Source organism: Euleptes europaea, chromosome 16 (genome assembly GCF_029931775.1).
Source record: "Euleptes europaea isolate rEulEur1 chromosome 16, rEulEur1.hap1, whole genome shotgun sequence".
Lineage (NCBI taxonomy): Eukaryota > Metazoa > Chordata > Lepidosauria > Squamata > Sphaerodactylidae > Euleptes > Euleptes europaea.
The window spans coordinates 42256525-42272983 of record NC_079327.1 but is presented as its reverse complement, the minus strand read 5'-3'; the positions used below and the strand labels follow the sequence as shown (position 1 = coordinate 42272983).

Genomic DNA, 16459 nt, shown 5'->3' with positions numbered 1-16459 from the left:
ACGTATTGTGAGTGTATCCAGTCTTACAATCCGGTTTCACAAATTAAAGCGCACACAATCGAAAACCTTTCAAGGATAGAAACCCTTCAAACCAGTCTGGGATGCTGTGAAATTAAGGAATGGTAGTCAGTATATTATCTGGAGAGCTTTACATTTATTAGACTTTTGTATGGTGAACTATATTCTATGTGTATGTCAAGTGTATCTTGTAATTTGTACAATACAGTCTTTGTTTAGCTATACTAGGTTATCTGTGTCTGAATTTGAATTTAAATTTATTAGAAGCATATTAAAAGAAATTTTGAATTGGAGTGAAGACTGCGTGAGAATTGGCACCAGAAAATCAGCCCTTTTTTTCATTGTTATGTCTTATTAGCAGTAAATCTCTTGATTTGTAAATTTACAATCAAACACATTAGACTAAATCCCTTTACTCCCTGATGCTGAGGACTCCTTCTCCACAGGAAGGAATCTTTTATCTGGAGTCTCCTTGCAGACTATGTCAAAAGACTCTGAAATGGTGATAAAATGAATTCTAAAAGGCCAGCTAATATCTCACTCTGCTGCCTCCTATAGTCTCTGGAAGGGGTAGAGAAACACACTGTATATTTTTGACTCTGCTACATGTGTAGTGTGTCCAAAGTGATCAGCCATCATGGGAAGTGCAGTTTCTTTGAGGTCCAGCCATGCTGGTAATATCAATCATGTATGACAGCATGTTTTGAACCAGTGCCTTCCCCGACAAGGATAAGGTCTGTTTATCCCACATCATCTATAAGTAATACATGTGGTGATGGGGCAGGAAGGGACACAACCCGGCAGGAAAGTGTTCTGGCACTAAGGAATCCTTCAGTTAGTACCACAAAGTGTGGAGAAATCAAAGAGGGCTCCATGCATCCATGGATCTTCTTAAACATTAATTCTGTTTAAGCAATACACATTCTCTATATTAATTTGCTTTTTGACCTAGATACTTGAAATCGTCCTAATGCTAGCAAAAAAAACCACCAGAAAATATTTCCGATAGTTCCTTTTTTGAGCAGTGTGCAAGACTTTTCTATCATCAAATGCACAGGCCCATTGATAGTCAGAAATTAATACAACATAGACACTAATACAAGTTGTAGATGGTCTGAAATCTTGCTGCTCTGTTTCAGTGACAGAACTTGGACTTTTCTTCCATAAACAGATGAGTGCATAGCCTAATTTGTTATGGTTTCCCACATTCTGGTTTGATGTTGAGATGTGGCAGAAACAAAGTCTCTGAATATGATGTTTTCTGAAAGGCATTCCATTCCATTGTAAAGAATTTGTTTATTATATATGATAGATGTTAGGAAGATGCTATTTCAACGAATATCTTGACTAAAGACTTCTGACAGAGGGAAGTGTTTGGTTTCAGTACTTGGCCTTTCCTTTAATTAACAACGGAGAAGAAGCCCTGCTAAAATTGTGTGTGTGTGTCCATTCAGTAGAAAACAAAGATTTCTCTGGGGGCTTTTAAAAAAAGTGTACTATCTAATCTTTATGTAAGCATTTCCTCTGTCTCTGTGGCTTCTCTTGGCATAGTGCTCCATCACAGCCTAGCTGTTCTGATTAGGATGCTCTTCTGTATCTAATCTAAACGGACTCTTCTTTAATGCAGACTAATGTGTTTGTGTAGATAATACATTCCCTGGTCAAGCCTGAACTTCCTTTTCTATTGTTTCCTTTGTTCAATATTTTTACTGGCATTGACTTTCATGAGTTGTTTTTTTCTTCCAGAAGCACAACCTTGGTTCCTTCTGCATCATTAAAATGAAATATTAATATCTTGGAGGAAGAGGAAGTTATAACTAACTATAGCATCTATGAAAATGTACTCATGATAAAGTTTCTCTACCGTTTGCAAAGGTAGATTTGGCATCCTGCTTCTCACTTGGGATAGGAACAAATACCATAAGAGAGATGCATAGGTGTGCCTGGTCCTTCTGGGTCATCACATGTCAGAAGATGTATCCATCACTAGCGCAGAATTGAATTTTGCGTCTCCTGAGTCATGAGGCAGCACTGCAGGAAAAAAAATAAAAGTTAACCTCAGGGATCTCTGAGCTATTTTCAAAAAGTTCCCTTAACCATACTTTCTCTTGCCATTTTCTTCCATTGCCAATGGCAATGGAATCTTTATTCATTGTTTTGTTTCCTTCTCTGGTACCTTAATTTCATATTACAAGAGGGTGGCACATTCCACCTACCATGTGTTTGTCCCTTTAAGCTGTACCATGTGGTTAGTTATTTGTATTTGGCAACTCCCCTGTGGGGGGAAAAATTGTGATTTTCTTCACATCACTACAAGTGCCCACCCCAAGGCCCCACCCCATCACACCAAATATTCAGAATAATATGGATAAAAATGCTTATTTAATTTGGGAAGTAACAGTATGTTATTAACTCACCCCATGGTAACAACTGCAATATAGGCATGGAGTGGGGGGGTCACTGGGGGTGTGGGGATGGGTAGTTGTGAATCTCCTGCATTGTGCAGGGGGTTGGACTAGATGACCCTGGTGATCCCTTCCGATTCTATGGTTCTAACCACTATCATTCTGTTTCTCAACAAGTCACTGTCTCTCAGGTCCTGCCCTCCATCTTGGGGCTGTGCCAACGCACAGCCACACTACTGTTCATCCTGTGGACCTGATACACACAGGATAAAAGGTATTTGTGCTAATGTGCACTGGCAGTACAAAATGAAAAGCCCTGTTTGGAAATTTGATTTATTGTATACTGATGAAACTGGATTGTGCATGCTCCACCTCCCTCACATCTCTACACATTCAGTATAAAGTCTGACCAGAAGTCCATGCACAAACAAATGCATGGACATAATATCTATATGCACAAACAGGCACTCTCATAGTGTAGCGGTGTAGTGGTTACGAGCAGTGGTTTGTAGTGGTGGACTCTGATCTGGAGAACCAGGTTTGATTCCCCACTCCTCCACATGAGCGGCGGATGCTAAACTGGTGAACCAGATTGGTTTCCCCACTCCTACACATAAGGTCAGCTGGGTGACCTTGGGCTAGTCACAGCTCTCTCAGCCCCACCTACCTCACAGGGTGTCTGTTGTGGGGAGAGGAAGGAAAGGTGATTGTAAGCCAGTTTGATTCTCCCTGAAGTGGTAGAGAAAGTCACAGCCTTTGTGCATGGGGCTCCATTTGGACCTTATGTTGAAAACACTGAGTTTGTGAGTAGGGCAAGCAAACTCCTTGTGTATGCTCAGAGTATGTGTGATCAAACAGGGGTACACTTGTATGAAAGATGCACTGTAAAGTAGAAAGGGCGGGGGCACTATAGATTTCAGAACCAAAGAGCTGTCAACCTGAAATAGTGTAGATGTCCTCAAGTGTAACAGAGAGAATGTAACATTTTCCATTCTGTGTTCAAAGTTCAGTTGGGTTTATAATGAATGCCTTAATCTGTAGTAAGCTAACTTTGCACATAGTGTGTGTGGGTTAGGCTTGTCTTAGAAATCAGAAGTGTTAAATTCCAAAAAGTGGATGAAGAATAGCAGGGGTGTGTATGGATAAGGGCACAATCTGTTGCTTTTTGCCCCTTCCTCTCTCTCTCTCTCTCTCTCTCTCGCACACACACACACGCTCGCGCGCGCACACACACACATTGGTTCCAAAGAGAGATGACTAAATATTAATTTTCTAAGAAGCTGAGACACTGTTACTGAATGAGATGTTTTTGCTTAATCTCTGCATGTTTAATACTAATGGAAGTAATGTTCCATTAAATATAAAAAATTAAATATATACCATGGCATAATCTGTATAGTGTACTGTAGTTTCAGAGTAGATGGCATTTCATTCAGTCTTTTGGCAGTTTTTGAGTTAATGGAGAACAGTTTTAAGTTACTTATTCTTCTCTGTCTTCCCCCTTCCAGGAATGCAATTTACAGTTATGTATATAAGGAAACCTGTTAGGCTTAAATCAGCCTGGTTGGTGTTTAAGCTGCCTGGAGAGAGACAAGTAAGCAGCCCACACCCTCCACAGTGGGAGTGATTGGAAGGCTGGACAGAGCACAGCTTCCTGAATCAAATTGCCTACAAAACCGTTCTGCTGGCCCTAAGAGAAACAGCAATCCAGCACACCACACAAAGATTCCCTATCAACTCGGAGGAGCTATCAACTCTGGGGCTTTTTTTTTCCACCTCGCAACTTCAGGAAAAGTCGTTCAAGGGGGAAAATGGAGGAAAAGGTAAGAGATGCACATATTTGCAACTTTATTGTTGTGCCTTTATCTCCAAAGCAGAGAAGCAAACTATCGGACGGCTGCCTTCTTTTCCTGCAACTGTGAGTCTTCATTCCTAAAATGACTTATGTGTTTTATAAATATCTCCAGACAATTTATGGGAGTTATGCACAGCCCAGCTGTGAGGGGAAGGCATTCTGGCCGACACATTATATGCTTCTAATTAGGCTGCACTTTTCTTTCCCAAAGGCACCACAAATTTTCCTATCTCAGAGACCGTTCAGAGATACAATCTGAAATGGAGAGGAAGGGGGATGAGAATGAGATGTCAAAGTTCAAAGCAGGAGCACTGCTTAGGAAATGCTATTCGCGCTTTGGTTGGGGAGTCTGAGGGGCCTTTCATTCACCGTGAAGGAGAAAAATATTGACTGTGTATTGACTAGTACTTTCACATTTTTAAAAAATATAATAGTAAAATAAATACAGAAAAAGCTTGTTGCATGTATTCATAAATATTCAGGATATGTGGTTGTGATATTTCAAGGTTTGTAAATGAAAGACACTTTATTTTCGTTCCAAACACCAAATGGCACATGGAAAGTCGTCCCAAACAGGTGTAGAATATGACTTTTGTTTGATTCAGGAATTTAAAAGTTTTTCCCCTCTAAGATTAGTTACGTATCTTTCAAAACATAGTATGCAATTACTTCCTTGTGATTTCATAGAGAAGAAAAATAATTATTGTGACATACATTGAAAGATATGTTAATATTTCTTTTTAATGTTTGGCTTGTTAACTGAAATTATTTATAATGGAACTGTCACACATTATTAAGTCTGTATGTGTGCAGAGGAAGGCACTGGCAAACCACCTCTGTTAGTCTCTTGCCATGAAAACCCCAAAAGGGGTCGCCATCAGTCGGCTGTGACTTGAAGGCACTTTAAACACACACACATGACTGGATACCTAGTAAGTAGAAGTTTTGAAACAAAATGACATTTTCTGGTTTGGGAAAAAAAGAAATAATTACCTGGATTTTAATATTCTTTCTTGTTAATCTTGTTTCCAACACACACACACACACACGAAACGTAGAATGATTTGATAATTTATCTTATAGAGGAGATTGGGCAAAGTTTGATATGTAATTCAGGAGTCTTGAGAAAATTAATAAAATTATAACTGGCTACTGATGGCCTCTAAAATGAATTTTCATTCATTTTATAGTTGTTAGAATGTTGTATAGTACCTCAAAAATCCTGATTCAAATTCCTATGACCTGAGGAAGTTCATGAGAGGGAGGGCATCTTGGCCATCTTCTGGGCATGGAGTAGGGGTCACTGGGGGTGTGGGGGGAGGTAGTTGTGAATTTCCTGCATTGTGCAGGGGGATGGACTGGATGACCCTGGTGGTCCCCTCCAACTTTATGATTCTGTGATTCCTGTGCAGCATAAAGCTCTCTGAGTGATCTTACGCCAGTCACTCTCTCCCAGAGTAACGTACCTAACAGGCCAAAATTAGGGTTGGGGTGGGGGTGGGGGTGGGGGGAACCATGCATTCCTGTCTGAGCTCCTTGAAGAAAGTGTAAGATAAAAATGGATAGATGGCAATGTAGGTGGAATATGAATGTAATGTTGGAGTCATGGAGAAAGATGGATTGCAAACCACTGGATTTAACATTGGATTCAGTAGTATATTTCTTATCTTAATTGCTTTATGCTTATACAATGCCATTAGTCACAATGGAAGCTGCCTGCATTTTTTTAAAAATCTGTAAACTAAAACTTGCAGAATATTCCAGGGGAAAAGGGTTATTGTGAGTACAAAAGCACCCCCAGCCAAACCCCCCCCCCCGTACTTAGCCACGTGGCCTGATCGGGATTCCCTGCTCCGTAGCTTCTGTCTCCTTTGTTCAATTTCCAAAGAGGGAGGGTCTGCCTGACCCAGTCCATAATATCCTTTCCCTTGGCTCCACCCCTCATTGTACGTCAGGCCTGACGATGCCCAGCGCTTGGCTCTCATTCTCGCGACCGCAACCAAAATTCACCCCGCCCCTTACTTCTTCGAAGGTGGGCTGGGGTGGTCTAAGCTGCAGTACTGCAGTCAAAAGCTCTGCTCACGACCTGAGTTCGATCCTGATGGAAGTCGGTTTCAGGTAGCTGGCTCAAGGTTGACTTAGCCTTCTATCCTTCCGAAGTTGGTGAAATGAGTACCCAGCTTGCTGGGGGTAAAGGGAAGATGACTGGGGAAGGCACTGGCAAACCACCCTGCAAACAAAGTCTGCCTGGAAACGTCGGGATGTGACGTCACCCCATGGATCAGGAATGACCCGGTGATTGCACAGGGGACCTTTTACCTTATCCCCTCAGGCTGGTTTCCCACTTAACTTATATTGTGCTGCTTCTGCAAGATTGCTGGTGTAAAATGTTGGGAAATCATGTCTTATTAAACAGACATGAAGTCTGCTTGTCATTATACAGCAGGGGTTTACTCCATAACTAAAGGTTGTCCTGAGTGACCATAACTAAAAGTTGTCCTGAGTCACCCATGGGGTGACGTCACATCCCTACGTTTACTAGGCAGAGTTTTGTTTGCGGGGTAGTTTGCCAGTGCCTTCCCCAGTCATCTTCCCTTTACCCCCAGCAAGCTGGGTACTCATTTTACTGACCTCAGAAGGTTGGAAGGCTTGAGCCGGCTACCTGAAACCGACTTCCGTTGGGATCAAACTCAGGTCGTGAGCAGAGCTTGGACTGCAGTAATGCAGCTTTATCACTCTGCACCATGGGGCTCCAGTGACCAGTCGGACCCCTCAAAATCTTGAGATTCTCAGCTTTCACTTACAGGCAGCAAAAATCTCTAGTGGGGAGAACATGTTTGCATGGGGAGGTGCACTTTTGGCAAATCTGACTTCACTAGAACAGGGCCTATACACTGTTTCCCAATATAACTAGTATGGTTGCTGTGACCCTCAGGCAATTCAGCTCCAGTGTGTGACTGCATGTGACTGTCAGGAGGTGCAACTTCAGGGAAATAGCAGCACTGATGAAGTTTCCATCTGTCCCCAGTGTCTAGGTAAACTCTGAGGCCGAACCTAAAACCAAAGCTGGCATAGTTGACAGAGAGCTTTATGTGACCAACAGAAAATGGGTATATATGGATGTTGGAAAGCAGGATTCAGGCCTAGTAGAAAACGTTAGAGGCAGTTGTATCACACAGGTGAGAAGACCACTACTGGACACGTAAAGAGCAGCTGCTGAAAACTCTGGGCATTGTATAGGCTTTTTATTTTGAGACAGACATTGAAATATTTTGTCTGTCTATTTGCATCTATGGGACATTTTGTGGGGTGGGAGGCGAAAGGTGGCTTCTTTGCTAATTATGGATACAGTCATCTCTGGGTGCAGTTTTGAAGATTATGTTTCTGTGGTACAATGCCTGACAAACATTTGGCCACTAGGTGTCTTTAGTGGGCTAGAAATCACCATGTTTGACAAAAAGGAGGACAATTGTTCAGGACCAGTAACTCTTCCAGCAGCTGTTTCATCTGACGTTTATGTGACCCCATGGGCTAGAAAATGTGAATTCTTTTGTGAATTATTAAATTTGACAAAATTGAACGTGTCTCCTCTTTTCTCATTTCAACTGCAAAATTTCCCCTCTGGACCAGCGGGAAGGATGTGTGCTTCCTCAATGTATGTGTGTTACACTGCATGTGTGAAAAGAGTAGGTGAGAATTATTCCTCACTTCCTCTTTCACAGCTTCTTCTAATCTACAAAAAGTCCTTTCAACGGCAAGATAAAATCCTTTGCTTTAGTGTTATATAAGAAAACATCTATATTTTCTATATTAAAATTTCAAAAATAAATATTTTTGTGCAAAATAATTACGCCAACATTGGTAGAGACATCACTGTACTTGCTGTGTGAAGAAGAACCTTAATGTCAGCCAGTACTGTATAGTATTTGGGAATAATTGATATATAACATTAAATGTCATTATATCTATGCTAGTTTGCCTAAATAAACTGTTGGGAAGGGTGACTGAAAAAATCATATCACAACTTGCTCCGTATCAGAAAATATTTAGGTCTGAATTTTTTTTTTTTAATTTTGGGAGAAGCAACTAGCACAACTAATGTATCTATTATGGGAAATCAATGTCTCATGCGGAAGCTGCATTTAACCATATAGACCTTGTCAATAGGATTCAGTAATATAACTTTTAATGAGATTTTCCCAAGTACCAAAATATTAAATGTTAACATTTTAGTTCTGATAGAAAAGCAGTCTTTACCTTATAATAACCTCTGGAGGAAAATTGTAACCTGGTTCTGTAAATCAGTCAGTGTCAATCTCACAGATTCAAAGACAGGGATGTAGTGGAAAGCAATCTTTAGTTTGCAAAAGAGTCTGATGGATCCAGGTGAGTATGCTATGTTCTTATAGGTCTCCTGTGCTCACAGATGCTCTCATGGTATTATCATAAGAGTCCTCTAAAGAGCTGAGATATAGCTGAAGGGAAAGATCACTTTGATTTGACAGAATGAGTTTTAACATATGCCGAGGTTGGAATTTTTGTGTTTGTGCCAGGCTGTGAAACTTCTAAATTATTTGCAGCTATTGCTTTCCTAGGGGGGGATGCTTTGATTATCTTCTCCATCATCCCTCAACGTCTTTGATTCTGGCATTGCTTTTGCTTCATTTGTTTAAGCCTTTTAATCATTTGTCAACTGTCTGCATTCAGAGGAGTAATACAGCTGTGCATCTGTCATGCCTATCTTGTTTTAAATAAAAGGTGATCATAGCAAACATGCTGTCTATTACTCCTACAAGTTTACTCTTTCAGGTCCTAGCTAGTAGCTAGTCTTTACAGTGGTCCACTGTGAAAAGGATGGAGAGAAGTACTCTCTATAGCCAGACCTCACAAATGCTGTCAATCTCTACATCTCTCTTGCCTCATTGTTAACAACATACTTCCAGATGACATTCCACAGGGCTCAAAATTGGGCTGAAGCCTCTAGATGCTCATCTCTAGTTTATATTCTATGGGAAATCCCTTTTTTGAATGTAGAAAACTCTAGAAGAGCAGACTGTGACAGGTAGCTTCTGAGCTTACCAGCTGTTGCAGAGTATAAAAGATTATAAAAAGCATACAAAAATTATTTCATAGGGGTTTTTCTCTGTGCTGCTGCCTTATAGCTTCATTATTGTTATTTTTTGTGCTCTTTGGTTCATGTTCTAGGACAGAACAAACCTTGGTAACATGCCAAGGAGGGGGGAAGTAGCTTGTGATCATTTTCCTTCCTCAGGGTTTGCTCTCATTAAATAAAAAGATGATGACCCCTGACCTAGAATATACAGTATTATAGGACTTACACAGTGGATTGCCTATTCTATCACTCTATATTCTATTCAGTCACAAAAATAAACTTTAGAAGTACATTTCAAGATTACTCAATTTAACTTGTTTACCCTTTTAAGCAGCATATGGTGCTCAGAAAAAGGTTAGTTAAAGGGTTAGGGAAGCATCTATTTCTCTCCCTCAGATCTTTCAACATACAATTATGGACAAAGTAGAAATATCAGTGCTAGTTATGAGTACAGAGCCTGGGTTCAAGGTAGGTCTTCAAAGAAGCGAATGAAAAATCGCTGACCCTCACAATCAGCAGAAATCTATATAATTCTGTTGCCAAACCCAAGTATATTTTAGTACCTATGACCTTATCAGAAACTCTTAGAGCCCATTCCTGAAGGAGGGGCAGAACTCTTTAGAAGCAGGTATACCCTTGTGCTGGCAGAGGTGCCACTTTATCACAGTGGCGCCTACACCAGCTCGGGGGCAAACACGACGATGTTCAGGAGCTGCGGAGCTCTGCCGCCCCCCACTACCTGTGCAGCCACTCCAGGAACTAAATCCCGGAAAAGCACGCCTGCGCTGGCACGGTGGAGGCATTACCAGGGTGTTCCCGGGGGCAGAGCTGACACTAGTCAGCCTCCTAACCCCTCTTGCCCCGGGAATGCCCCCTCATACAGCGGCGATGCTGTGACACCTTTTTTGGTGTCAGGTAACCCATTCCTGGGGGAGGGGGTATTTCCACGGCAGCTGGGAGTGGTGCACCCACACCGCCTCCTCAGAAGCTTCCCTGCCTCTGTGGAGGTAAAAAAGCTATTTAAAAAACAAACAAAAAAAAGGAAAAAGGAAAAGACGCCCCATTGAAAACAGCGACACCAAACAAGGTGTCATAACAACATGGCTGTGTGAGGAAGTGTTCCCAGGGCAAGGAGGTGGTGTGGGTGCGCTGCCCCTAGCCGCTGCGGAAATACCCCCCTCCTCAGGAATGGGCTGCCTGTAGAATAATAACAATTATTTACTGTCAGACACTTTAGTCTATGCAATGTGACAATTTTGTTTAAATAATAACTTTCCTAGGTTACCATATTGGTCCCCTTATCTGAGGAGGGATAATGTGGATGCGTGGAACTGGCTGAAGTCAAGGGGATTAGAAAGGTATAACTGTTTAGGATTGCACTACTAATTAAATATTTTTCATTACTAAAGTAATTAATCATATGAATAGTTTTGTATAGCTTAGAAAAGAATGTTTTAGACAATATTTATAAAGTGGGTCTGTTAACTTCTGGTCCGGGGGATACAAACTAGATATAATTTATTTCAGCTCCTGCTATGTATCAAATGTTTGATAACAACTACATTTTGCTGGGAACCCCTGATCGTTTGTTATAGAAATCTGCTGCTGTTTTTGAGTAGTTGGACACAAAGTATATCACATCCTCATGTGATCCCCAAGGCCAGTTCAAGATGGTCATAGCAGGGAAGAGGAGGGTCGGAGAGGAGGGGTTGGAGAGAGGCTGGCAAAAAAAGGAGTGGGAGGAGAAACTTGGAAGGTGGGTGTCGGGTGGAGAGAGATGGATCCGAAACAAAGAACTATTCACGATTTATGCTGTGCTTTGGCTTCAAGGCAAAAACAAAATTGTGATAAAAGAGGTTCTTGTGAATTCGGGGCAGGTGCGCAGCAGACGCGAAGTGACCACAGAAGGAGGGGGGAAATGCGAAGAAACAAAAAACAGGCACGCACTTCTGCGGGGATCGCACAGCATACAGCCGAGAATAAATGGCCTAAGTGTTTTAAAGAGAAACAGCCCTTCCCTCTTTTTACGGAAAGATAACCTGATAATCTCCTATGCACCTAGGATTTGGGTGTTTGAAGTAAACTCTAGGTGTTGTGAAACATGACTTTTGCTACTACAGAAAAGGTTTTTTTTTGGGGGGGGGGATGTTTTCCTATTGGAGACACATTGGAATCTAACTTGTGGTAGTGAATACACTACCTCAGTTTGTACCGCAGCATTTTTTCTGTGTGTTATGTAAGCAGATGCAGTTTTGACATAATAAAAATTTGTGATGAGGGATTCAAAACACAACTGAGTAAAAGTTCATTATTTATTGTTTTTTTACTGAATTTTGGGAAGATTTCAAAGAGTGCTTAAAGAGATGCTGAATATGCCAATCACACACTCTTCTATGGAAAATAAATTGCAGTGATCTCATTCTGTTAAGGATGCCAAAAATTCAGGGCATGGAATATCTTGCAGATGCTATCTTTCTTTCCTTTTCTGTATGCAAACTTTGAGTTTTCACTCATAATGTTTTGATAGTGTTAAAAGTCTGCTCCCCTCCCCACATCTATCACAGTTTGCTGGCCAGCATTTTCATGCCAGATTTGCAGTGGAATGTTGTAAAGTTATATCGTTTTAGTCTGTAAATTTCTGGATTCATTCCAATAGACTCTTTTTTACATGGGCTGAATACTTCTCTCTTTTTTCTCTCTTTTTTTTATGAAAAAAGAATTTGGGAAAGATTTAGATAATTTGATTCATTATAACGAAAAGCTGGCTTAATGCCTTAATCCAAGTCTGCTAACATAATTTGCCCCCTTTTCAGGATAAACAGGATTGAGCATGCTGGTCCTGACCTCTCTTGTGAAAGTTTGCCCAAAATTGGCCACAGTGCATAAGGTTGCTACTCTGGGATGGGAAATTCCTGGAAATTTAGGGGGAAAGGTGGTATATGGGTACCACTAGTAAACTCATGCGCAAGCTCCACTGCATTGAACTGGGAGATGAGTGCAACAGTATAGTTAATGGCGTTCCAGTACAGTGCTCAAACACCTAGCACTGCATTAATTAAATTAAACCTATTATGCATTTTTGTCAATGGAGAAATGTATGGCTTTTTAAGACAACTGTGGATTAAAGTTGTCCATCTATGTCAGCATCCCAAAACACAAGCTGTCTGAGCTCTCTCTCTCTCTCTCTCTCTCTCTCTCTCTCTCTCTCTCTCTCTCTCTCTCTCTCTCTCTCTCTCTCTCTCTCTCTCTCTCTCTCTCTCTCTCTCTCTCTCTCTCTCTCTGTGTGTGTGTGTGTGTGTGTTGACTTATGGCAACCCAATAGGGTTTTCAAGGCAAGAGACCAATAGAGGTGGTTTGCCATTGCCTGCTTCTGCATAGCAACCCTGGTATTCCTTGGTGGTATCCCAACCAAGTACTGGCCAGGGCTTCTGAGATCTGATGAGCCTGGGCCATCCAGGCCAGGGCCCTGAGCTGTATATTGAGCTACAAATGCTTACATCACACATGGGTTTTCCAGCTTCTTCCACAAGTGAGATTCCAGAAATGCAGGGGGAAATGTTGTAGAGGAAGGAGTCTCATGCTTTAGCTTGCATGTTTAATATGCCCCTTGATGGTGGAGTGCCATCCAGGTTCCCATCATTTGCTTTGGTGGGGGTGAACATACTTTTTTCCTTAATAGTACATTTGCATCAGACCTTTTATATTAGCAGTGTCATCGGTATGATATTCCACAATAACCCAGTCACAGCAGGAAGGCTGCACAAGCTTCACTGACAGTCACCACTTTTTAATTACACAGGAATGATGTGTGTTGTAGCGCTGAAGGGGAGGGGGACACACAGAATTCAAACTACTCAATTAAAAATTGACAACATGAAGAGAAGGGTTGAGCCAGTTGCTGGACTTCCCTGAAATGCTCAGCTATCATGTTGTGCTCTTTACATGTGGTCCTGGATCATGGCCCTAAACCTAAGTCACATTAGTGTGCCAAAATTGGAGGAAGCTTTGGGGACAGGACGTGTGCCTGTTAGATTGCTGTCTTTCCCTTGCTGTGATCTGGACAATAACATTGGTGTTCAGGCCACTTGGGTAGAAAATAATTCACTATGCCTGGTTCCGTTTGTACTTACACACCTCATTTCCCTCCTGCATTTGTAGCATCCCGAGATGCAGATCTTTGCTAAGGGAGCTGGCATTCTCAGTGACATGCAGATACCATCCGGGGTGGGGCAATATGGGAAAGGAAATTTCACTTTCTGATCTGGATATCTGTTATGTGGAATTTTTTGAAAGTATGAGACCTTATTTCTCTAGCCCAGGAATCAATGGTTGCTTTGTCTTCTGCAGGACTGAAAGTTCGTGCCTTCAGAAACAAACCATTTTGACCATCTCAGAGATATTGTAACAACTTTTTTCTTATAATCTGAAACTCAGATTGTGGAAGTATTAGCAGTCACACCCCTCCTCCGTAAAAGAGTCTCTAAGAGCATCAGAGCAGGGCGCTCCCCCCCCCCCCATGAATGTCCTCTGGATGGTTCTGGGATCCATCTTTTGGTTTACAATCCTTGGCAAGAAGGGAGTGGGCAGCTGACTTTTCCCATTTTCCTAAAAATGGGCTTGGCTAAAAAAAGGGAGCCAGCTAAAGGCACATCTGTGTCACCCCAAAAGTGATCTTATCAGCTCTCTGAGCAGAACTTTCTCTCACCAAATCTGCATCTCTGTGGTGGTGAACCTTCAAAGATTTCCTCCCGTTCGGTCCGAAGATCTGGAAAAGCAATCAATCACTCCCTTTGATCTCTCTGAGATCTTCCCTCTGCTGTTTTTATTTAATAGTCTTTAATAATTGACACCTCAGGACTGAGGGGGATGGCTGCCCCAGCTGGCGAGCCCACAGCGAGCTTGCCATCTCAGATCAGAAGCGGGGTGGTGGTGGTTTCCTTGGCTTGTGAGCACCTAGCGGGCTCACCAGCCCAGATCGGGGGGATGTCTGCCACGGTTGGTGCAGTGGACTCACCATCCCAGATCAGGAGTGTGTGTGTGTGGGGGTGGCTTCCTTGACTGCCCCGCGGGCCAGATAACAGCTCTCAAGGGGTCAGATCCAGCCATATGTTTGACACCAGTGATCTAGAATAAACAGGTGCAAATGGATGGATGAGTAGGAAGAATAATGGATTAATGCAATGATGCAACAGCTGCTTATGGTTAAAACAGTTAACGGACCACTTGGGCTACAAATAATGAATGTATCCTTTTCCTTGTTCCATTTAACCATTTCTCAGTAATCAGCAACAGATGAATAATGGCTACTGCATCACTGAATTCTGTAGAGAAACACAATTATCAGAGCATCCTTTATTCTACTGACGATGTAAGCTGCTGCTTTTGGTATGCTAGTCTTAAGGACTGTGGGGAATGACAGAATGAGTCCCACCTTCTAAATCATGTACTGTCATGGTTAATTGGGAAGAAACAGCCAGTAACTCTGGCTTTGCACTGTTTATGAGATAGTTAAGAGCAGGAAACAGAGAGAGGGGCTTGCCCTTTTATCCAAGAACTGCTGCCCTCAGAAAAACAGGACTCGTGAAAAGCAATGGGTGGCATAAATTTCTTTATTTTATTTTATCTTTATTTCTTCTGGAAGTGAAGGAATCTGATGACCCTTTGATGTTTATCATAGTTCACAGCCCTCTATTGATAACAGGGCTGAATCACAGTAGTATTGCCATCTTGACTGGAGTGTAGGGTTGCCAGATCCATCTTCACAACTGGCTGTAGGGGAGGGGCTTCAATGCCATAGAGTCCAGTTGCCAAAGCGGCCATTTTCTCCTGGTGAACTGATCTCTATCGGCTGGAGATCAGTTGTAATAGCAGGAGATCTCCAGCTAGTACCTGGAGGTTAGCAAAAACACAATAACCTATGCTGAAATAACTAAGTTGGCTACAACAACCAGCATATGGGCTGGTTATGGACATCAGATTAGGAAGAGAAGCAGGTCCTTCTTTTACACACAGAGGCTATCTGCCCAATTAAAGTAAAATGGGCAAATTGGCCCATAAAAAAAACATAAAATACAGAAGGAAGACCAACTTGCTGATGAAGCATTGAAACGCCGACCAATCTAGAGGTGGCATCAAGTTGGACTTCACATTTTCTTTTGTTCTTTCATTGTTCTGACGGTGACATCTGTTCCTGCGGGGCTTTTCTACATCCTGTCTTTCCCCGCTTCTGGGAGACTCCCATCCCCGGCGTGTCTCTCCAGCCAGAAGACCAACACTGAGAGTATACGAGCATCTGGGGCGTTCCAGTTTCCGTGCAGCCCCGCCGCTTTCCTCTACCCTTGGCATGGCTTGGCCACTTTGTGAGTACTTTTGCTTTCACCGTGGCGCAAGGGGCTCCGTGCTCTCCTGTCCCTTTGGACTTTGCGCCCTACCTGGCCACGGGACTTTGAACACATTTGTGTCAGGACTTTCAGTTCATTTTCTGTTTAGCTTAAGAATTGTGATTGGATTTTGGTTTCTTTTGTTGTTGGTGCCTTGATGGAATACAATGGGATCTTGTATATGCAATAAGATTTTGACATGTGTGTGAATTTAACACCAATTTAGAATATTATGTGTGACAATAACACTACTTTCTTTAGTACCTGGAGGTTGGCAACCCTACTGGAGTGAAAGGGGCCCGTGCTCATTTGTGTATGCGAATTCATACAGATGCTTCAAACTGGCCATTAATTAACAATCTGGGTTGAATTAGAAATTGGCAGAAATGCCTCCAATAACTGTACCAAATTGTTTAAAATATAATCAAACAGAAACAATGAGTGCTGGCTTTAGAAAATGGCATTCTCAATGAGAGGCCCTTTAAAAAACATTCCAAAGTGTCCTACTTAATACCATAAATTTGTATGTTTATAATATTTCAATTATCTGCATTTTGTCAGTGACAACTCTAGTCCTGTTAACTGATGTTTTCCCTATAGCTGAAACCAACTGCTTGATGTTTCATGCTCAAGAGTCATCACTTCTGGGTGCAATGTTTCTTTGTTCTTGGAACAGTCTCCCTTGTGC

At 42.0% G+C, this 16459-nt stretch overlaps 1 protein-coding gene across 1 annotated transcript in view; it reads left to right on the top strand.

Moving 5' to 3' along the window:
- The first annotated feature begins 4153 nt into the window (after window positions 1–4153).
- MID1 (midline 1) overlaps window positions 4154–16459 on the top strand; it is a 274648-nt gene continuing 262342 nt past the window's right edge. The window contains exon 1 of the mRNA XM_056861928.1: window positions 4154–4246. The gene's annotated coding sequence lies outside the window, so the exon portion shown is untranslated. The remainder of the gene's footprint in view (window positions 4247–16459) is intronic.